The 21,446-nt window shown below is 59.2% G+C and overlaps 11 non-coding genes across 11 annotated transcripts; all 11 read left to right on the top strand.

Moving 5' to 3' along the window:
* The first annotated feature begins 997 nt into the window (after positions 1–997).
* LOC128466706 (U2 spliceosomal RNA) lies at positions 998–1,188 on the top strand. Its single transcript, XR_008345503.1, has one exon. It is a non-coding gene; the product is annotated as a U2 spliceosomal RNA (small nuclear RNA).
* Positions 1,189–2,324: 1,136 nt separating this feature from the next.
* Positions 2,325–2,515, top strand: LOC128466705 (U2 spliceosomal RNA). Its single transcript, XR_008345502.1, has one exon. It is a non-coding gene; the product is annotated as a U2 spliceosomal RNA (small nuclear RNA).
* Positions 2,516–3,651: 1,136 nt separating this feature from the next.
* On the top strand, positions 3,652–3,842 carry LOC128466704 (U2 spliceosomal RNA). The gene has a single exon (XR_008345501.1). It is a non-coding gene; the product is annotated as a U2 spliceosomal RNA (small nuclear RNA).
* A 1,136-nt stretch (positions 3,843–4,978) lies between these two features.
* LOC128466703 (U2 spliceosomal RNA) lies at positions 4,979–5,169 on the top strand. The gene has a single exon (XR_008345500.1). It is a non-coding gene; the product is annotated as a U2 spliceosomal RNA (small nuclear RNA).
* Positions 5,170–6,305: 1,136 nt separating this feature from the next.
* Positions 6,306–6,496, top strand: LOC128466702 (U2 spliceosomal RNA). Its single transcript, XR_008345499.1, has one exon. It is a non-coding gene; the product is annotated as a U2 spliceosomal RNA (small nuclear RNA).
* A 1,142-nt stretch (positions 6,497–7,638) lies between these two features.
* Positions 7,639–7,829, top strand: LOC128466701 (U2 spliceosomal RNA). Its single transcript, XR_008345498.1, has one exon. It is a non-coding gene; the product is annotated as a U2 spliceosomal RNA (small nuclear RNA).
* Positions 7,830–8,965: 1,136 nt separating this feature from the next.
* Positions 8,966–9,156, top strand: LOC128466700 (U2 spliceosomal RNA). Its single transcript, XR_008345497.1, has one exon. It is a non-coding gene; the product is annotated as a U2 spliceosomal RNA (small nuclear RNA).
* A 1,136-nt stretch (positions 9,157–10,292) lies between these two features.
* On the top strand, positions 10,293–10,483 carry LOC128466699 (U2 spliceosomal RNA). The gene has a single exon (XR_008345496.1). It is a non-coding gene; the product is annotated as a U2 spliceosomal RNA (small nuclear RNA).
* Positions 10,484–11,624: 1,141 nt separating this feature from the next.
* LOC128466698 (U2 spliceosomal RNA) lies at positions 11,625–11,815 on the top strand. The gene has a single exon (XR_008345495.1). It is a non-coding gene; the product is annotated as a U2 spliceosomal RNA (small nuclear RNA).
* Positions 11,816–12,959: 1,144 nt separating this feature from the next.
* LOC128466697 (U2 spliceosomal RNA) lies at positions 12,960–13,150 on the top strand. The gene has a single exon (XR_008345494.1). It is a non-coding gene; the product is annotated as a U2 spliceosomal RNA (small nuclear RNA).
* Positions 13,151–14,294: 1,144 nt separating this feature from the next.
* On the top strand, positions 14,295–14,485 carry LOC128466695 (U2 spliceosomal RNA). The gene has a single exon (XR_008345492.1). It is a non-coding gene; the product is annotated as a U2 spliceosomal RNA (small nuclear RNA).
* The last annotated feature ends 6,961 nt before the right edge of the window (positions 14,486–21,446 follow it).

The following is a 21,446-nucleotide window of genomic DNA, read 5'->3' as shown; positions in this document are numbered from 1 at the left end:
CTTTCCTCCCAGCTCGTTGCTTCTGCAGGCGAGTGAGTGCGCGGCGTCTTGGTCGCGACATGTAACGTAAGGTAACGTAACTGAACTGTGCTGCGGTAGGTAATGTCCGTTGTAACGTAACGTAACTTTCGATGTCCTGTCCTGTCCTGTCGTGCCATGCCATGCCATGCCATGCCATGCCATGTGTGTGGCTGGCCTTGGTCATGAAGGCACATGCTGGTTGAGGGTGCATTGAAGGGTTAAAGTGCTAGTGTGTTTGCTTGCTTGAAGGTAGCATGGCCAGCTGACGGCTGTGCTGCTGCTGCTGCAGCAGCAGCTGCAGCTGCTGCCTGGCTCCTGTGGTTCTTTTGCATGCCTTGGTTTGTGTCTCCCTCTGATGGTGGCTTTGGAGCCAGTGAGCCAGCACTGTGCTGGGTGGCTGACGAGGACGAGGACAAGAGAGTGAGCGAGTGAGTGTTGTTCACAGCAGCAGCAGCAGCAGCCGGCAGGCAGCGCTTAAGAGGATTAGATGAGATTACAGTAAGGCCTGCTACGTCTGTCAGGTGCTTAGGTGGGTCCAGTCAATCAGCGGGACGGAGCCGCAGCAGCTGATCTCGTTGAGCGGGAGGCGGAGGTGCGAAGCGGGGGGGCCCCCGATCCCCCCTTGGGGGCGGACCCATGCAAATGTTTCAGGCCGCGCCGCCTCGATCCCGGCGGGCCTCGTTGAGATAGATAGACAGGCAGGCGGAGGGAGGGAAAGAAAGAGAGAGGAGAGTGTGCGAGCCAGGGGTGCTGGGCTTGGACGCAGGGGTGGTGCAGGCCGTCCCTTCCAGCTGTGGTTGCCGGCGCAGGGCTGCAGTCCGGCGCGGGGATCCGCAGAGGGAGTGCCCTGGGGGGTGGGGGTGGTGGGTGTGCAGCGGGCGGATGGCCCAGGGGCCCGGGCGCGCATGGCAGCTCGCTGCGACTGTGCGGAGTGAGGGTGGCGGGCCCGGGCCGGGCCCGGCGCCCAGTTCGGGTTATCGCTTCTCGGCCTTTTGGCTAAGATCAAGTGTAGTATCTGTTCTTATCAGTTTAATATCTGATACGTCCCCTATCTGGGGACCATATATTAAATGGATTTTTAGAACAGGGAGATGGAAGAAGAGCTTGCTCTGTCCACTCCACGCATTGACCTGGTATTGCAGTACCTCCAGGACCGGTGCACCTCTCTTATTTGTGACCAAAAGCAGAACCCAAGCAAAGCCGAGCAACGAGCAGAGCAACGAGCCGAGGAAGGGCCGAGCGACCTGGGGAGCAGCGGCAGCAGTCCAGGGTCGGTCGGTTGGTCGGTCGGTTGCTTCCTTCCTTTCTTTCCTCCCAGCTCGTTGCTTCTGCAGGCGAGTGAGTGCGCGGCGTCTTGGTCGCGACATGTAACGTAAGGTAACGTAACTGAACTGTGCTGCGGTAGGTAATGTCCGTTGTAACGTAACGTAACTTTCGATGTCCTGTCCTGTCCTGTCGTGCCATGCCATGCCATGCCATGCCATGCCATGTGTGTGGCTGGCCTTGGTCATGAAGGCACATGCTGGTTGAGGGTGCATTGAAGGGTTAAAGTGCTAGTGTGTTTGCTTGCTTGAAGGTAGCATGGCCAGCTGACGGCTGTGCTGCTGCTGCTGCAGCAGCAGCTGCAGCTGCTGCCTGGCTCCTGTGGTTCTTTTGCATGCCTTGGTTTGTGTCTCCCTCTGATGGTGGCTTTGGAGCCAGTGAGCCAGCACTGTGCTGGGTGGCTGACGAGGACGAGGACAAGAGAGTGAGCGAGTGAGTGTTGTTCACAGCAGCAGCAGCAGCAGCCGGCAGGCAGCGCTTAAGAGGATTAGATGAGATTACAGTAAGGCCTGCTACGTCTGTCAGGTGCTTAGGTGGGTCCAGTCAATCAGCGGGACGGAGCCGCAGCAGCTGATCTCGTTGAGCGGGAGGCGGAGGTGCGAAGCGGGGGGGCCCCCGATCCCCCCTTGGGGGCGGACCCATGCAAATGTTTCAGGCCGCGCCGCCTCGATCCCGGCGGGCCTCGTTGAGATAGATAGACAGGCAGGCGGAGGGAGGGAAAGAAAGAGAGAGGAGAGTGTGCGAGCCAGGGGTGCTGGGCTTGGACGCAGGGGTGGTGCAGGCCGTCCCTTCCAGCTGTGGTTGCCGGCGCAGGGCTGCAGTCCGGCGCGGGGATCCGCAGAGGGAGTGCCCTGGGGGGTGGGGGTGGTGGGTGTGCAGCGGGCGGATGGCCCAGGGGCCCGGGCGCGCATGGCAGCTCGCTGCGACTGTGCGGAGTGAGGGTGGCGGGCCCGGGCCGGGCCCGGCGCCCAGTTCGGGTTATCGCTTCTCGGCCTTTTGGCTAAGATCAAGTGTAGTATCTGTTCTTATCAGTTTAATATCTGATACGTCCCCTATCTGGGGACCATATATTAAATGGATTTTTAGAACAGGGAGATGGAAGAAGAGCTTGCTCTGTCCACTCCACGCATTGACCTGGTATTGCAGTACCTCCAGGACCGGTGCACCTCTCTTATTTGTGACCAAAAGCAGAACCCAAGCAAAGCCGAGCAACGAGCAGAGCAACGAGCCGAGGAAGGGCCGAGCGACCTGGGGAGCAGCGGCAGCAGTCCAGGGTCGGTCGGTTGGTCGGTCGGTTGCTTCCTTCCTTTCTTTCCTCCCAGCTCGTTGCTTCTGCAGGCGAGTGAGTGCGCGGCGTCTTGGTCGCGACATGTAACGTAAGGTAACGTAACTGAACTGTGCTGCGGTAGGTAATGTCCGTTGTAACGTAACGTAACTTTCGATGTCCTGTCCTGTCCTGTCGTGCCATGCCATGCCATGCCATGCCATGCCATGTGTGTGGCTGGCCTTGGTCATGAAGGCACATGCTGGTTGAGGGTGCATTGAAGGGTTAAAGTGCTAGTGTGTTTGCTTGCTTGAAGGTAGCATGGCCAGCTGACGGCTGTGCTGCTGCTGCTGCAGCAGCAGCTGCAGCTGCTGCCTGGCTCCTGTGGTTCTTTTGCATGCCTTGGTTTGTGTCTCCCTCTGATGGTGGCTTTGGAGCCAGTGAGCCAGCACTGTGCTGGGTGGCTGACGAGGACGAGGACAAGAGAGTGAGCGAGTGAGTGTTGTTCACAGCAGCAGCAGCAGCAGCCGGCAGGCAGCGCTTAAGAGGATTAGATGAGATTACAGTAAGGCCTGCTACGTCTGTCAGGTGCTTAGGTGGGTCCAGTCAATCAGCGGGACGGAGCCGCAGCAGCTGATCTCGTTGAGCGGGAGGCGGAGGTGCGAAGCGGGGGGGCCCCCGATCCCCCCTTGGGGGCGGACCCATGCAAATGTTTCAGGCCGCGCCGCCTCGATCCCGGCGGGCCTCGTTGAGATAGATAGACAGGCAGGCGGAGGGAGGGAAAGAAAGAGAGAGGAGAGTGTGCGAGCCAGGGGTGCTGGGCTTGGACGCAGGGGTGGTGCAGGCCGTCCCTTCCAGCTGTGGTTGCCGGCGCAGGGCTGCAGTCCGGCGCGGGGATCCGCAGAGGGAGTGCCCTGGGGGGTGGGGGTGGTGGGTGTGCAGCGGGCGGATGGCCCAGGGGCCCGGGCGCGCATGGCAGCTCGCTGCGACTGTGCGGAGTGAGGGTGGCGGGCCCGGGCCGGGCCCGGCGCCCAGTTCGGGTTATCGCTTCTCGGCCTTTTGGCTAAGATCAAGTGTAGTATCTGTTCTTATCAGTTTAATATCTGATACGTCCCCTATCTGGGGACCATATATTAAATGGATTTTTAGAACAGGGAGATGGAAGAAGAGCTTGCTCTGTCCACTCCACGCATTGACCTGGTATTGCAGTACCTCCAGGACCGGTGCACCTCTCTTATTTGTGACCAAAAGCAGAACCCAAGCAAAGCCGAGCAACGAGCAGAGCAACGAGCCGAGGAAGGGCCGAGCGACCTGGGGAGCAGCGGCAGCAGTCCAGGGTCGGTCGGTTGGTCGGTCGGTTGCTTCCTTCCTTTCTTTCCTCCCAGCTCGTTGCTTCTGCAGGCGAGTGAGTGCGCGGCGTCTTGGTCGCGACATGTAACGTAAGGTAACGTAACTGAACTGTGCTGCGGTAGGTAATGTCCGTTGTAACGTAACGTAACTTTCGATGTCCTGTCCTGTCCTGTCGTGCCATGCCATGCCATGCCATGCCATGCCATGTGTGTGGCTGGCCTTGGTCATGAAGGCACATGCTGGTTGAGGGTGCATTGAAGGGTTAAAGTGCTAGTGTGTTTGCTTGCTTGAAGGTAGCATGGCCAGCTGACGGCTGTGCTGCTGCTGCTGCAGCAGCAGCTGCAGCTGCTGCCTGGCTCCTGTGGTTCTTTTGCATGCCTTGGTTTGTGTCTCCCTCTGATGGTGGCTTTGGAGCCAGTGAGCCAGCACTGTGCTGGGTGGCTGACGAGGACGAGGACAAGAGAGTGAGCGAGTGAGTGTTGTTCACAGCAGCAGCAGCAGCAGCCGGCAGGCAGCGCTTAAGAGGATTAGATGAGATTACAGTAAGGCCTGCTACGTCTGTCAGGTGCTTAGGTGGGTCCAGTCAATCAGCGGGACGGAGCCGCAGCAGCTGATCTCGTTGAGCGGGAGGCGGAGGTGCGAAGCGGGGGGGCCCCCGATCCCCCCTTGGGGGCGGACCCATGCAAATGTTTCAGGCCGCGCCGCCTCGATCCCGGCGGGCCTCGTTGAGATAGATAGACAGGCAGGCGGAGGGAGGGAAAGAAAGAGAGAGGAGAGTGTGCGAGCCAGGGGTGCTGGGCTTGGACGCAGGGGTGGTGCAGGCCGTCCCTTCCAGCTGTGGTTGCCGGCGCAGGGCTGCAGTCCGGCGCGGGGATCCGCAGAGGGAGTGCCCTGGGGGGTGGGGGTGGTGGGTGTGCAGCGGGCGGATGGCCCAGGGGCCCGGGCGCGCATGGCAGCTCGCTGCGACTGTGCGGAGTGAGGGTGGCGGGCCCGGGCCGGGCCCGGCGCCCAGTTCGGGTTATCGCTTCTCGGCCTTTTGGCTAAGATCAAGTGTAGTATCTGTTCTTATCAGTTTAATATCTGATACGTCCCCTATCTGGGGACCATATATTAAATGGATTTTTAGAACAGGGAGATGGAAGAAGAGCTTGCTCTGTCCACTCCACGCATTGACCTGGTATTGCAGTACCTCCAGGACCGGTGCACCTCTCTTATTTGTGACCAAAAGCAGAACCCAAGCAAAGCCGAGCAACGAGCAGAGCAACGAGCCGAGGAAGGGCCGAGCGACCTGGGGAGCAGCGGCAGCAGTCCAGGGTCGGTCGGTTGGTCGGTCGGTTGCTTCCTTCCTTTCTTTCCTCCCAGCTCGTTGCTTCTGCAGGCGAGTGAGTGCGCGGCGTCTTGGTCGCGACATGTAACGTAAGGTAACGTAACTGAACTGTGCTGCGGTAGGTAATGTCCGTTGTAACGTAACGTAACTTTCGATGTCCTGTCCTGTCCTGTCGTGCCATGCCATGCCATGCCATGCCATGCCATGTGTGTGGCTGGCCTTGGTCATGAAGGCACATGCTGGTTGAGGGTGCATTGAAGGGTTAAAGTGCTAGTGTGTTTGCTTGCTTGAAGGTAGCATGGCCAGCTGACGGCTGTGCTGCTGCTGCTGCAGCAGCAGCTGCAGCTGCTGCCTGGCTCCTGTGGTTCTTTTGCATGCCTTGGTTTGTGTCTCCCTCTGATGGTGGCTTTGGAGCCAGTGAGCCAGCACTGTGCTGGGTGGCTGACGAGGACGAGGACAAGAGAGTGAGCGAGTGAGTGTTGTTCACAGCAGCAGCAGCAGCAGCCGGCAGGCAGCGCTTAAGAGGATTAGATGAGATTACAGTAAGGCCTGCTACGTCTGTCAGGTGCTTAGGTGGGTCCAGTCAATCAGCGGGACGGAGCCGCAGCAGCTGATCTCGTTGAGCGGGAGGCGGAGGTGCGAAGCGGGGGGGCCCCCGATCCCCCCTTGGGGGCGGACCCATGCAAATGTTTCAGGCCGCGCCGCCTCGATCCCGGCGGGCCTCGTTGAGATAGATAGACAGGCAGGCGGAGGGAGGGAAAGAAAGAGAGAGGAGAGTGTGCGAGCCAGGGGTGCTGGGCTTGGACGCAGGGGTGGTGCAGGCCGTCCCTTCCAGCTGTGGTTGCCGGCGCAGGGCTGCAGTCCGGCGCGGGGATCCGCAGAGGGAGTGCCCTGGGGGGTGGGGGTGGTGGGTGTGCAGCGGGCGGATGGCCCAGGGGCCCGGGCGCGCATGGCAGCTCGCTGCGACTGTGCGGAGTGAGGGTGGCGGGCCCGGGCCGGGCCCGGCGCCCAGTTCGGGTTATCGCTTCTCGGCCTTTTGGCTAAGATCAAGTGTAGTATCTGTTCTTATCAGTTTAATATCTGATACGTCCCCTATCTGGGGACCATATATTAAATGGATTTTTAGAACAGGGAGATGGAAGAAGAGCTTGCTCTGTCCACTCCACGCATTGACCTGGTATTGCAGTACCTCCAGGACCGGTGCACCTCTCTTATTTGTGACCAAAAGCAGAACCCAAGCAAAGCCGAGCAACGAGCAGAGCAACGAGCCGAGGAAGGGCCGAGCGACCTGGGGAGCAGCGGCAGCAGTCCAGGGTCGGTCGGTTGGTCGGTCGGTTGCTTCCTTCCTTTCTTTCCTCCCAGCTCGTTGCTTCTGCAGGCGAGTGAGTGCGCGGCGTCTTGGTCGCGACATGTAACGTAAGGTAACGTAACTGAACTGTGCTGCGGTAGGTAATGTCCGTTGTAACGTAACGTAACTTTCGATGTCCTGTCCTGTCCTGTCGTGCCATGCCATGCCATGCCATGCCATGCCATGTGTGTGGCTGGCCTTGGTCATGAAGGCACATGCTGGTTGAGGGTGCATTGAAGGGTTAAAGTGCTAGTGTGTTTGCTTGCTTGAAGGTAGCATGGCCAGCTGACGGCTGTGCTGCTGCTGCTGCAGCAGCAGCTGCAGCTGCTGCCTGGCTCCTGTGGTTCTTTTGCATGCCTTGGTTTGTGTCTCCCTCTGATGGTGGCTTTGGAGCCAGTGAGCCAGCACTGTGCTGGGTGGCTGACGAGGACGAGGACAAGAGAGTGAGCGAGTGAGTGTTGTTCACAGCAGCAGCAGCAGCAGCAGCAGCCGGCAGGCAGCGCTTAAGAGGATTAGATGAGATTACAGTAAGGCCTGCTACGTCTGTCAGGTGCTTAGGTGGGTCCAGTCAATCAGCGGGACGGAGCCGCAGCAGCTGATCTCGTTGAGCGGGAGGCGGAGGTGCGAAGCGGGGGGGCCCCCGATCCCCCCTTGGGGGCGGACCCATGCAAATGTTTCAGGCCGCGCCGCCTCGATCCCGGCGGGCCTCGTTGAGATAGATAGACAGGCAGGCGGAGGGAGGGAAAGAAAGAGAGAGGAGAGTGTGCGAGCCAGGGGTGCTGGGCTTGGACGCAGGGGTGGTGCAGGCCGTCCCTTCCAGCTGTGGTTGCCGGCGCAGGGCTGCAGTCCGGCGCGGGGATCCGCAGAGGGAGTGCCCTGGGGGGTGGGGGTGGTGGGTGTGCAGCGGGCGGATGGCCCAGGGGCCCGGGCGCGCATGGCAGCTCGCTGCGACTGTGCGGAGTGAGGGTGGCGGGCCCGGGCCGGGCCCGGCGCCCAGTTCGGGTTATCGCTTCTCGGCCTTTTGGCTAAGATCAAGTGTAGTATCTGTTCTTATCAGTTTAATATCTGATACGTCCCCTATCTGGGGACCATATATTAAATGGATTTTTAGAACAGGGAGATGGAAGAAGAGCTTGCTCTGTCCACTCCACGCATTGACCTGGTATTGCAGTACCTCCAGGACCGGTGCACCTCTCTTATTTGTGACCAAAAGCAGAACCCAAGCAAAGCCGAGCAACGAGCAGAGCAACGAGCCGAGGAAGGGCCGAGCGACCTGGGGAGCAGCGGCAGCAGTCCAGGGTCGGTCGGTTGGTCGGTCGGTTGCTTCCTTCCTTTCTTTCCTCCCAGCTCGTTGCTTCTGCAGGCGAGTGAGTGCGCGGCGTCTTGGTCGCGACATGTAACGTAAGGTAACGTAACTGAACTGTGCTGCGGTAGGTAATGTCCGTTGTAACGTAACGTAACTTTCGATGTCCTGTCCTGTCCTGTCGTGCCATGCCATGCCATGCCATGCCATGCCATGTGTGTGGCTGGCCTTGGTCATGAAGGCACATGCTGGTTGAGGGTGCATTGAAGGGTTAAAGTGCTAGTGTGTTTGCTTGCTTGAAGGTAGCATGGCCAGCTGACGGCTGTGCTGCTGCTGCTGCAGCAGCAGCTGCAGCTGCTGCCTGGCTCCTGTGGTTCTTTTGCATGCCTTGGTTTGTGTCTCCCTCTGATGGTGGCTTTGGAGCCAGTGAGCCAGCACTGTGCTGGGTGGCTGACGAGGACGAGGACAAGAGAGTGAGCGAGTGAGTGTTGTTCACAGCAGCAGCAGCAGCAGCCGGCAGGCAGCGCTTAAGAGGATTAGATGAGATTACAGTAAGGCCTGCTACGTCTGTCAGGTGCTTAGGTGGGTCCAGTCAATCAGCGGGACGGAGCCGCAGCAGCTGATCTCGTTGAGCGGGAGGCGGAGGTGCGAAGCGGGGGGGCCCCCGATCCCCCCTTGGGGGCGGACCCATGCAAATGTTTCAGGCCGCGCCGCCTCGATCCCGGCGGGCCTCGTTGAGATAGATAGACAGGCAGGCGGAGGGAGGGAAAGAAAGAGAGAGGAGAGTGTGCGAGCCAGGGGTGCTGGGCTTGGACGCAGGGGTGGTGCAGGCCGTCCCTTCCAGCTGTGGTTGCCGGCGCAGGGCTGCAGTCCGGCGCGGGGATCCGCAGAGGGAGTGCCCTGGGGGGTGGGGGTGGTGGGTGTGCAGCGGGCGGATGGCCCAGGGGCCCGGGCGCGCATGGCAGCTCGCTGCGACTGTGCGGAGTGAGGGTGGCGGGCCCGGGCCGGGCCCGGCGCCCAGTTCGGGTTATCGCTTCTCGGCCTTTTGGCTAAGATCAAGTGTAGTATCTGTTCTTATCAGTTTAATATCTGATACGTCCCCTATCTGGGGACCATATATTAAATGGATTTTTAGAACAGGGAGATGGAAGAAGAGCTTGCTCTGTCCACTCCACGCATTGACCTGGTATTGCAGTACCTCCAGGACCGGTGCACCTCTCTTATTTGTGACCAAAAGCAGAACCCAAGCAAAGCCGAGCAACGAGCAGAGCAACGAGCCGAGGAAGGGCCGAGCGACCTGGGGAGCAGCGGCAGCAGTCCAGGGTCGGTCGGTTGGTCGGTCGGTTGCTTCCTTCCTTTCTTTCCTCCCAGCTCGTTGCTTCTGCAGGCGAGTGAGTGCGCGGCGTCTTGGTCGCGACATGTAACGTAAGGTAACGTAACTGAACTGTGCTGCGGTAGGTAATGTCCGTTGTAACGTAACGTAACTTTCGATGTCCTGTCCTGTCCTGTCGTGCCATGCCATGCCATGCCATGCCATGCCATGTGTGTGGCTGGCCTTGGTCATGAAGGCACATGCTGGTTGAGGGTGCATTGAAGGGTTAAAGTGCTAGTGTGTTTGCTTGCTTGAAGGTAGCATGGCCAGCTGACGGCTGTGCTGCTGCTGCTGCAGCAGCAGCTGCAGCTGCTGCCTGGCTCCTGTGGTTCTTTTGCATGCCTTGGTTTGTGTCTCCCTCTGATGGTGGCTTTGGAGCCAGTGAGCCAGCACTGTGCTGGGTGGCTGACGAGGACGAGGACAAGAGAGTGAGCGAGTGAGTGTTGTTCACAGCAGCAGCAGCAGCAGCCGGCAGGCAGCGCTTAAGAGGATTAGATGAGATTACAGTAAGGCCTGCTACGTCTGTCAGGTGCTTAGGTGGGTCCAGTCAATCAGCGGGACGGAGCCGCAGCAGCTGATCTCGTTGAGCGGGAGGCGGAGGTGCGAAGCGGGGGGGCCCCCGATCCCCCCTTGGGGGCGGACCCATGCAAATGTTTCAGGCCGCGCCGCCTCGATCCCGGCGGGCCTCGTTGAGATAGATAGACAGGCAGGCGGAGGGAGGGAAAGAAAGAGAGAGGAGAGTGTGCGAGCCAGGGGTGCTGGGCTTGGACGCAGGGGTGGTGCAGGCCGTCCCTTCCAGCTGTGGTTGCCGGCGCAGGGCTGCAGTCCGGCGCGGGGATCCGCAGAGGGAGTGCCCTGGGGGGTGGGGGTGGTGGGTGTGCAGCGGGCGGATGGCCCAGGGGCCCGGGCGCGCATGGCAGCTCGCTGCGACTGTGCGGAGTGAGGGTGGCGGGCCCGGGCCGGGCCCGGCGCCCAGTTCGGGTTATCGCTTCTCGGCCTTTTGGCTAAGATCAAGTGTAGTATCTGTTCTTATCAGTTTAATATCTGATACGTCCCCTATCTGGGGACCATATATTAAATGGATTTTTAGAACAGGGAGATGGAAGAAGAGCTTGCTCTGTCCACTCCACGCATTGACCTGGTATTGCAGTACCTCCAGGACCGGTGCACCTCTCTTATTTGTGACCAAAAGCAGAACCCAAGCAAAGCCGAGCAACGAGCAGAGCAACGAGCCGAGGAAGGGCCGAGCGACCTGGGGAGCAGCGGCAGCAGTCCAGGGTCGGTCGGTTGGTCGGTCGGTTGCTTCCTTCCTTTCTTTCCTCCCAGCTCGTTGCTTCTGCAGGCGAGTGAGTGCGCGGCGTCTTGGTCGCGACATGTAACGTAAGGTAACGTAACTGAACTGTGCTGCGGTAGGTAATGTCCGTTGTAACGTAACGTAACTTTCGATGTCCTGTCCTGTCCTGTCGTGCCATGCCATGCCATGCCATGCCATGCCATGCCATGTGTGTGGCTGGCCTTGGTCATGAAGGCACATGCTGGTTGAGGGTGCATTGAAGGGTTAAAGTGCTAGTGTGTTTGCTTGCTTGAAGGTAGCATGGCCAGCTGACGGCTGTGCTGCTGCTGCTGCAGCAGCAGCTGCAGCTGCTGCCTGGCTCCTGTGGTTCTTTTGCATGCCTTGGTTTGTGTCTCCCTCTGATGGTGGCTTTGGAGCCAGTGAGCCAGCACTGTGCTGGGTGGCTGACGAGGACGAGGACAAGAGAGTGAGCGAGTGAGTGTTGTTCACAGCAGCAGCAGCAGCAGCCGGCAGGCAGCGCTTAAGAGGATTAGATGAGATTACAGTAAGGCCTGCTACGTCTGTCAGGTGCTTAGGTGGGTCCAGTCAATCAGCGGGACGGAGCCGCAGCAGCTGATCTCGTTGAGCGGGAGGCGGAGGTGCGAAGCGGGGGGGCCCCCGATCCCCCCTTGGGGGCGGACCCATGCAAATGTTTCAGGCCGCGCCGCCTCGATCCCGGCGGGCCTCGTTGAGATAGATAGACAGGCAGGCGGAGGGAGGGAAAGAAAGAGAGAGGAGAGTGTGCGAGCCAGGGGTGCTGGGCTTGGACGCAGGGGTGGTGCAGGCCGTCCCTTCCAGCTGTGGTTGCCGGCGCAGGGCTGCAGTCCGGCGCGGGGATCCGCAGAGGGAGTGCCCTGGGGGGTGGGGGTGGTGGGTGTGCAGCGGGCGGATGGCCCAGGGGCCCGGGCGCGCATGGCAGCTCGCTGCGACTGTGCGGAGTGAGGGTGGCGGGCCCGGGCCGGGCCCGGCGCCCAGTTCGGGTTATCGCTTCTCGGCCTTTTGGCTAAGATCAAGTGTAGTATCTGTTCTTATCAGTTTAATATCTGATACGTCCCCTATCTGGGGACCATATATTAAATGGATTTTTAGAACAGGGAGATGGAAGAAGAGCTTGCTCTGTCCACTCCACGCATTGACCTGGTATTGCAGTACCTCCAGGACCGGTGCACCTCTCTTATTTGTGACCAAAAGCAGAACCCAAGCAAAGCCGAGCAACGAGCAGAGCAACGAGCCGAGGAAGGGCCGAGCGACCTGGGGAGCAGCGGCAGCAGTCCAGGGTCGGTCGGTTGGTCGGTCGGTTGCTTCCTTCCTTTCTTTCCTCCCAGCTCGTTGCTTCTGCAGGCGAGTGAGTGCGCGGCGTCTTGGTCGCGACATGTAACGTAAGGTAACGTAACTGAACTGTGCTGCGGTAGGTAATGTCCGTTGTAACGTAACGTAACTTTCGATGTCCTGTCCTGTCCTGTCGTGCCATGCCATGCCATGCCATGCCATGCCATGCCATGTGTGTGGCTGGCCTTGGTCATGAAGGCACATGCTGGTTGAGGGTGCATTGAAGGGTTAAAGTGCTAGTGTGTTTGCTTGCTTGAAGGTAGCATGGCCAGCTGACGGCTGTGCTGCTGCTGCTGCAGCAGCAGCTGCAGCTGCTGCCTGGCTCCTGTGGTTCTTTTGCATGCCTTGGTTTGTGTCTCCCTCTGATGGTGGCTTTGGAGCCAGTGAGCCAGCACTGTGCTGGGTGGCTGACGAGGACGAGGACAAGAGAGTGAGCGAGTGAGTGTTGTTCACAGCAGCAGCAGCAGCAGCAGCCGGCAGGCAGCGCTTAAGAGGATTAGATGAGATTACAGTAAGGCCTGCTACGTCTGTCAGGTGCTTAGGTGGGTCCAGTCAATCAGCGGGACGGAGCCGCAGCAGCTGATCTCGTTGAGCGGGAGGCGGAGGTGCGAAGCGGGGGGGCCCCCGATCCCCCCTTGGGGGCGGACCCATGCAAATGTTTCAGGCCGCGCCGCCTCGATCCCGGCGGGCCTCGTTGAGATAGATAGACAGGCAGGCGGAGGGAGGGAAAGAAAGAGAGAGGAGAGTGTGCGAGCCAGGGGTGCTGGGCTTGGACGCAGGGGTGGTGCAGGCCGTCCCTTCCAGCTGTGGTTGCCGGCGCAGGGCTGCAGTCCGGCGCGGGGATCCGCAGAGGGAGTGCCCTGGGGGGTGGGGGTGGTGGGTGTGCAGCGGGCGGATGGCCCAGGGGCCCGGGCGCGCATGGCAGCTCGCTGCGACTGTGCGGAGTGAGGGTGGCGGGCCCGGGCCGGGCCCGGCGCCCAGTTCGGGTTATCGCTTCTCGGCCTTTTGGCTAAGATCAAGTGTAGTATCTGTTCTTATCAGTTTAATATCTGATACGTCCCCTATCTGGGGACCATATATTAAATGGATTTTTAGAACAGGGAGATGGAAGAAGAGCTTGCTCTGTCCACTCCACGCATTGACCTGGTATTGCAGTACCTCCAGGACCGGTGCACCTCTCTTATTTGTGACCAAAAGCAGAACCCAAGCAAAGCCGAGCAACGAGCAGAGCAACGAGCCGAGGAAGGGCCGAGCGACCTGGGGAGCAGCGGCAGCAGTCCAGGGTCGGTCGGTTGGTCGGTCGGTTGCTTCCTTCCTTTCTTTCCTCCCAGCTCGTTGCTTCTGCAGGCGAGTGAGTGCGCGGCGTCTTGGTCGCGACATGTAACGTAAGGTAACGTAACTGAACTGTGCTGCGGTAGGTAATGTCCGTTGTAACGTAACGTAACTTTCGATGTCCTGTCCTGTCCTGTCGTGCCATGCCATGCCATGCCATGCCATGCCATGCCATGTGTGTGGCTGGCCTTGGTCATGAAGGCACATGCTGGTTGAGGGTGCATTGAAGGGTTAAAGTGCTAGTGTGTTTGCTTGCTTGAAGGTAGCATGGCCAGCTGACGGCTGTGCTGCTGCTGCTGCAGCAGCAGCTGCAGCTGCTGCCTGGCTCCTGTGGTTCTTTTGCATGCCTTGGTTTGTGTCTCCCTCTGATGGTGGCTTTGGAGCCAGTGAGCCAGCACTGTGCTGGGTGGCTGACGAGGACGAGGACAAGAGAGTGAGCGAGTGAGTGTTGTTCACAGCAGCAGCAGCAGCAGCAGCCGGCAGGCAGCGCTTAAGAGGATTAGATGAGATTACAGTAAGGCCTGCTACGTCTGTCAGGTGCTTAGGTGGGTCCAGTCAATCAGCGGGACGGAGCCGCAGCAGCTGATCTCGTTGAGCGGGAGGCGGAGGTGCGAAGCGGGGGGGCCCCCGATCCCCCCTTGGGGGCGGACCCATGCAAATGTTTCAGGCCGCGCCGCCTCGATCCCGGCGGGCCTCGTTGAGATAGATAGACAGGCAGGCGGAGGGAGGGAAAGAAAGAGAGAGGAGAGTGTGCGAGCCAGGGGTGCTGGGCTTGGACGCAGGGGTGGTGCAGGCCGTCCCTTCCAGCTGTGGTTGCCGGCGCAGGGCTGCAGTCCGGCGCGGGGATCCGCAGAGGGAGTGCCCTGGGGGGTGGGGGTGGTGGGTGTGCAGCGGGCGGATGGCCCAGGGGCCCGGGCGCGCATGGCAGCTCGCTGCGACTGTGCGGAGTGAGGGTGGCGGGCCCGGGCCGGGCCCGGCGCCCAGTTCGGGTTATCGCTTCTCGGCCTTTTGGCTAAGATCAAGTGTAGTATCTGTTCTTATCAGTTTAATATCTGATACGTCCCCTATCTGGGGACCATATATTAAATGGATTTTTAGAACAGGGAGATGGAAGAAGAGCTTGCTCTGTCCACTCCACGCATTGACCTGGTATTGCAGTACCTCCAGGACCGGTGCACCTCTCTTATTTGTGACCAAAAGCAGAACCCAAGCAAAGCCGAGCAACGAGCAGAGCAACGAGCCGAGGAAGGGCCGAGCGACCTGGGGAGCAGCGGCAGCAGTCCAGGGTCGGTCGGTTGGTCGGTCGGTTGCTTCCTTCCTTTCTTTCCTCCCAGCTCGTTGCTTCTGCAGGCGAGTGAGTGCGCGGCGTCTTGGTCGCGACATGTAACGTAAGGTAACGTAACTGAACTGTGCTGCGGTAGGTAATGTCCGTTGTAACGTAACGTAACTTTCGATGTCCTGTCCTGTCCTGTCGTGCCATGCCATGCCATGCCATGCCATGCCATGCCATGTGTGTGGCTGGCCTTGGTCATGAAGGCACATGCTGGTTGAGGGTGCATTGAAGGGTTAAAGTGCTAGTGTGTTTGCTTGCTTGAAGGTAGCATGGCCAGCTGACGGCTGTGCTGCTGCTGCTGCAGCAGCAGCTGCAGCTGCTGCCTGGCTCCTGTGGTTCTTTTGCATGCCTTGGTTTGTGTCTCCCTCTGATGGTGGCTTTGGAGCCAGTGAGCCAGCACTGTGCTGGGTGGCTGACGAGGACGAGGACAAGAGAGTGAGCGAGTGAGTGTTGTTCACAGCAGCAGCAGCAGCAGCAGCCGGCAGGCAGCGCTTAAGAGGATTAGATGAGATTACAGTAAGGCCTGCTACGTCTGTCAGGTGCTTAGGTGGGTCCAGTCAATCAGCGGGACGGAGCCGCAGCAGCTGATCTCGTTGAGCGGGAGGCGGAGGTGCGAAGCGGGGGGGCCCCCGATCCCCCCTTGGGGGCGGACCCATGCAAATGTTTCAGGCCGCGCCGCCTCGATCCCGGCGGGCCTCGTTGAGATAGATAGACAGGCAGGCGGAGGGAGGGAAAGAAAGAGAGAGGAGAGTGTGCGAGCCAGGGGTGCTGGGCTTGGACGCAGGGGTGGTGCAGGCCGTCCCTTCCAGCTGTGGTTGCCGGCGCAGGGCTGCAGTCCGGCGCGGGGATCCGCAGAGGGAGTGCCCTGGGGGGTGGGGGTGGTGGGTGTGCAGCGGGCGGATGGCCCAGGGGCCCGGGCGCGCATGGCAGCTCGCTGCGACTGTGCGGAGTGAGGGTGGCGGGCCCGGGCCGGGCCCGGCGCCCAGTTCGGGTTATCGCTTCTCGGCCTTTTGGCTAAGATCAAGTGTCTTGCCTGAGGTTCGTGACGATTGGTTGTTGTTGGACCTCGGCCTTTCTACTTATGTAGACATGCTGCTATTGGGGTTCTAACTGATGCCTTTCTGAACGAAACGAGATTCGGTCACGGTTGCGTTCGCTCGCTACTCGGCCTCCGGGCCTGCAGACCCTAGGAAACCCGTTGTGGACTCCCCAACACCGAGTGGATGCATGCTGGAGAAATCCTAACACTCGTGAGGCTTGAGCGCACGGTCTACCTTTGGGTGCTGGGAAAGACTCCCCCTCTTCCTGAGGCGGTCTTCTCCCCTACTTTTGGCCTTTTTTAGTGCCTTTTCCCTCTTTTTGGCCTTTTTTAGTGCCTTCCCCTGCCCCTCTTTTTGGCCTTTTTTAGTGCCTTCCCCTGCCCCTCTTTTTGGCCTTTTTTAGTGCCTTCCCCTGCCCCTCTTTTTGGCCTTTTTTAGTGCCTTCCCCTGCCCCTCTTTTTGGCCTTTTTTAGTGCCTTCCCCTGCCCTTCTTTTTGGCCTTTTTTAGTGCCTTCCCCTGCCCTTCTTTTTGGCCTTTTTTAGTGCCTTCCCCTACCCCTCTTTTTGGCCTTTTTTAGTGCCTTCCCCTGCCCCTCTTTTTGGCCTTTTTTAGTGCCTTCCCCCTGCCCCTCTTTTTGGCCTTTTTTTTTTTTTTTTTTTTTTTTTTTAGTGCCTTCCCCTGCCCCTCTTTTTGGCCTTTTTTAGTGCATCCCCCTGCCTTCCCCCCTGTGCTTTTAAATCTCTCCCTCTTCTCTTTTCCAGTTCTCTACGCTTTCCCAGCCAGACCCGACGAGGAGCGAAAATGGCAACCCAGACCTCTGAAGCCCAACAACCCAGCCAGGCCACCGGAAGCCGAGTCCAGCCTGCAGCGACCCCAGGGAGCCCACCTCCCCTGGAGACCTGGATGAGGCAGACGGTGGTCCTAAAGTTAAAGGAAGTGGAGGGCCGCACCCCTGACATGGATGTGGACACCTTCAGCAAGAAGGTAGTGCACGAGGGAGCAGGCTTCAGCCCAGCAGAAACCCTGAGCGTCCAGTCGTTTTTGAAGGGAATGTTCTACGTAACGTTCATTTCAGCGGCGGTCTGCAAAAGGTTCTGGGAAGCCTTCAGGTCGGCGAAACCGGATCAGGTCCTCTCCCGTTTCTACGGAAACAGCCCCATCCACAGGGAGGAGAGACCCGTGACGGTCTCGATGCGGAACCCCCACACCCCAGGAAAAGACGTGGCAACTTTTCTGGGAAGATACTGCCACATCGTGAAAGAACCGACCAAGATCCTCAATCAATACGGCTTCTGGACAGGAAGATGGTCCCTCGTGATCCGTCTGAAGGCAGACTCCACCTCGCCGGACGGGCTCCAACACCTCCCGCAGAGCTTCGCCCTGGGGAATTCTACAGGCATGCTCTTCTACCCTGGTCAGCCCACAACCTGCAGACGATGCAGCCAACTGGGTCACAAGGCGGAGGAATGCCAACAGAAATCCTGCAGGCACTGCAGGGTGGTGGGGCACGAGACCAAAGACTGTCCACGAAAGAAGACCTGTAACCTGTGCGGCGATCCTGACCACATCTACAAGGATTGCCCCAAAAGATCAAGGTCATACGCAGCGGTAGCAGCAGCCAAGGCCCCGGCCAAGGTCCCCTCGTCGGCCCCGACCAAGGCTCCAGCCAAGGCGCCGGCACCGCAGACACCCTCTCCGGCAACCCCGAAAGCGAAACCCAGGAAAGGTAAGAAAGCAGCTCCCCCCCCTGCCGAGACTGTCGTGGCCCTGCCCGCTGTCAAGGCTCCCCCTCCTCCCCCAGAGGCAGCGCCATCCCTCCCCTGCGCTGCCTCCGACCCTCCCTGCTTCACCCCCTTCTCCCTCCCCCCACTCCTCCCCCTCTCTGCAGCAGCTCTAACCCCGTCCCTAGCTGCTGCAGACCCCGACCCTTTCCCCCCTCTTGTTTCCGCTGCAGACAACCACCTGGAGATGCCGCCAAAAGGAGCCGGAGCCAGAAAACGCAAACACAGCGGCAAGAAGGAGGAGGAGGACGAGGACAGCGAGACTGAGACGAGCCCCACCAGGATCTCTGTCCAGAAGAGGGCGCCACCACCAGCCCCCACCGTTCCCTCTCCCTCTCCTCCCGAGCCCGAAAAAGACAACGACGACACGCTCGAAAAGATGGTCCAGGACCTGACCCCGTCGGATGAGCCAGCCACCGAGACCGAGGCTCTGATCCTCAACCAGTTGGACATCGACAACCAGGTCTCCCTCCTGGAACAGCTGCTAGACGAGGCGGTCTGGACCCCCGTGAACCCCATCGACCACGGCGGGGAAGATCCTCCCCCACCAGGGGGAGGAGGCGGTAACTAGTGCCTCTGTTTGAGCTAACCTTCTTTTTACTCCCAACTAATGGCGTCAATTTCTATTTTCTCCATTAATGTGAGGAGCATGAAGGACCAGTTCCGGAGGCGCGGTTTACTAACCTTCCTTTCTTCCCAGCAGTGTGATGTATATATGTTGCAGGAATGTGCTTTACCCTTCTCTCGTTCTTATCGCCATCTATGCAGGGAATGGTCCCACGGCCCGTCCTTTTGGTCCGGTGGGAACGGCTGCAAGTCGGCGGGGGTTGCTATCCTGATCCGAGGAGGCAACTTCACGGTGGACGCTGTCCAGGAGATGGTCTGCGGCAGACTTCTGGTCGTGGACGGATCCTGGGCGGGGGAGCCTGTCAGGCTCATCGCCGTGTACGCCTCCCCGGAGAAGAAGCAACGCCTGGAGCTTCTCCAGAACCTGCGGACCCAGCTGACAACCACCAGGGCCATAGTGATGGGCGGGGACTTCAACTGCCCGATCGAGGAAGGAGGGCGCACTTCCACCCACGCAACAAACCTGGACGTGACTTCGAAACTGCTCAGAGAGATTGTCACAGAGGCATCCTTAAAGGACGCTATGGGCTCCATCGGGACCGGCTCCGTGAACTATTCTTGGAGCCGGCCGGATGGCTCTGTGCGTTCCCGGATAGACTTTGTGTTCACCTCTCGAGCGGTAGAGCATCAGCAGTGCTCCATGGTGCCCTGCTACTTCTCAGACCACAGGGCTGTTCGGCTCCAGTGTGCCCTGGGCAAAGGGTTTCCTCCCGGTCCAGGCTCCTGGAAGCTGAACTGTGCCCTGTTAGAGAGGCAGGAAATCGTGGATGAGCTGCGTAATGTATATTCTGATTGTGTCAGTACCAAGTATCTGTTCCCCACTGTAGCTCAGTGGTGGGAGTTTACTAAAGTAAAGCTGCGCTCTTTCTTTCAGGCTAAAGGAAGACTCCAGGCGTGTGAGAGGAAGAGGAAATTCAGACGGCTGCAGCGCAAGCTGCAGTCCCTGTTGGACCTCCAACAGTGCGGATGGGACGTGGACGAGGAGCTGGAGGAGACCAAGGAGGGCCTGAAAAGGCACTTTGAGGAGGAATCCAAGCAAATCGTCTTCCGTTCCAAGGTGGAGAACCTGGAGAAGGGTGAGAAATGTAACTCTTTCTTTTTCAGGAAGCTCCACTCCGCCCACACGCCCCTGACGGAAATGAGAGACAGCGAAGGTGTGGTACGACAGGGGAAGGAAGAGGTCCAGAAAGTGGTCGTCGACTACTACCGAGATCTCTACTCCCCCAAAGACACAGACCCGGAGGCTGCTGAACGGTTCCTGTCAGGTATCACTAACACCATTGATCCCGCAGGTCGTGCAGCCATGGACGCCCCCTTGACGCTGGAGGAGCTGCACTCTGCCGCCAAATCCTTCAGGAAGGGCAGGACACCGGGCAGTGACGGCCTCCCAGCCGAGTTGTACACAACGCTGTGGGACCTCATTGGCCCGGACCTCCTCGACCTGTACGAGGAGATGGTGGTGGAGGGCAGGATGCCCCCCACGCTGAGAGAGGGAATGATCACGATCCTGTATAAGCGGAAGGGGGAGAGATGCGACCTGAAAAATTGGCGTCCCATCTCTCTCCTGAACGTGGACTACAAGATCCTCGCCAAGGTACTAGCCACCAGGTTGAAGAAAGTCATCGGGCAGATCGTCCACCCCGACCAGACCTGCGGCATCCCAGGGCGCCGGATCGCGGACAGCCTGGCCCTCATCAGGGACACGATCTACTACATCAAGGACCGCAACGTCCGTGCCGCTCTGGTCACCCTAGACCAAGAGAAGGCATTTGATCGGCTGTCTCATGGTTTTATGGGTCAGGTACTGCGGAGGTTTGGGCTGGGGGAGATGTTCTGTTCTTATGCTAACCTGATGTACCTTGATATCCGCAGCTCGGTGCTGGTGAACGGCTGGAAGACTGACCCCTTCCAGGTCCTCTCTGGGGTCAGACAAGGCTGCCCTCTTTCACCTCTTCTTTTTGTCTGTTGTATAGAGCTCTTCGCCGAGTGCATCAGACGAAATCCAGAGATCAGAGGGATCACCGCGCCGGGCAGAGACAAGAAAGAGATAAAGTGCTCGCTCTACATGGACGACGTGACCATCTTCTGCGCGGATCGCCGGTCGGTGAGAGCGCTCGTCCAGACGTGCGAGGACTTCAGCCGGGCTTCAGGCGCAAAGGTCAACTGCGGGAAGTCGGAGACCATGCTGTTCGGGCAGTGGGACCTGACTTCTGAGCCGATCCCGTTTCCCGTCAAAACCGACTTCCTAAAGATCCTGGGAGTCTGGTTCGGCAGAGACGGCGCGGCCCTGAAAAGCTGGGAGGAGAGACTCAACAAGGTAAAGCAGAAATTTGGGCTGTGGAGCCTCAGAGACCTTACCATCGAAGGGAAAGTGCTGGTGCTGCGCAACGAGATTCTTCCCGTGCTGCAGTACGTGGCTCAGGCGTGGCCCTTGCTGGTCACCATTCACCGAGCCATCAACCGAGCAGTTTTCCACTTCATCTGGGGCTCCAAAATGGACAGAGTAAAGCGCGCAGTGATGTACAAGGAACCCGGCAAGGGAGGCAAAGGAGTGCCTGACATCCCCACCATGCTGAGGACCTTCTTTGTGTGCAACTGCGTGCGCAGGACTCTCAGAGACGTAGTGAAAGGCTCTGCTGGAAACTCCATGTCTCGCTTCTTCCTGCTGCCCCTGTGGAGGCAGCTCAAGTGGGAAAAGTGGGACAGCTCCATCCCTTACAATTGGACCATGCCCTGGTTCTACTCGGACGTGGGCAAATTTGTAAGGGAGCACCAACTGGAGGGAGTTAAACCAGACCTGTGGTTACCCCGTGTGATCCACAAGTTCATCAGAGCCAAAGACACTATCGAGAACATCCCAGGGCTCCCCGACGCCACAGCCAAGACTGTCTGGGCTAACGTGTCGTCGAGCAGGCTAACCAACAGACATAAAGACATGGCATGGATGGCCATTCAGGGAGGCCTCCCCCTAAGGACATTTATGCATGCCAGGGGGCTGTGCAGATATAGACACTGCCCACAGTGCATTGTGGAGGAGGAGACTTCCCTCCACTTGTTCTGGCAGTGCCCGTTTGCACAGGCTTTGTTCAGAGCCCTGGAGCTGGATCTCAAGGACTCTATCGAGAGAAAGTACCTGTCCTACCATTCGGTACTTTACGGACTTTTCCCAGGGACACACACGGAGAGCGCCATTGAGGATGCTTGGCGCCTCATGTGCTGCGTAAAGGACGCTTTATGGTTTGCCAGGAACCGCCTGGTGCTGAGGAGGGAGCAGGTCACAGTCCGTGACTGCCGCAGGCTTATCCACAGCCTACTGAGAGACTACTCTCTCAAGGACAGTCTAGAGGCTGAAGACTAGCCCC

The sequence above is a fragment of the Spea bombifrons genome, chromosome 9 (genome assembly GCF_027358695.1).
Source record: "Spea bombifrons isolate aSpeBom1 chromosome 9, aSpeBom1.2.pri, whole genome shotgun sequence".
NCBI lineage: Eukaryota > Metazoa > Chordata > Amphibia > Anura > Pelobatidae > Spea > Spea bombifrons.
This window is presented reverse-complemented; position numbering and strand designations above follow the sequence as displayed.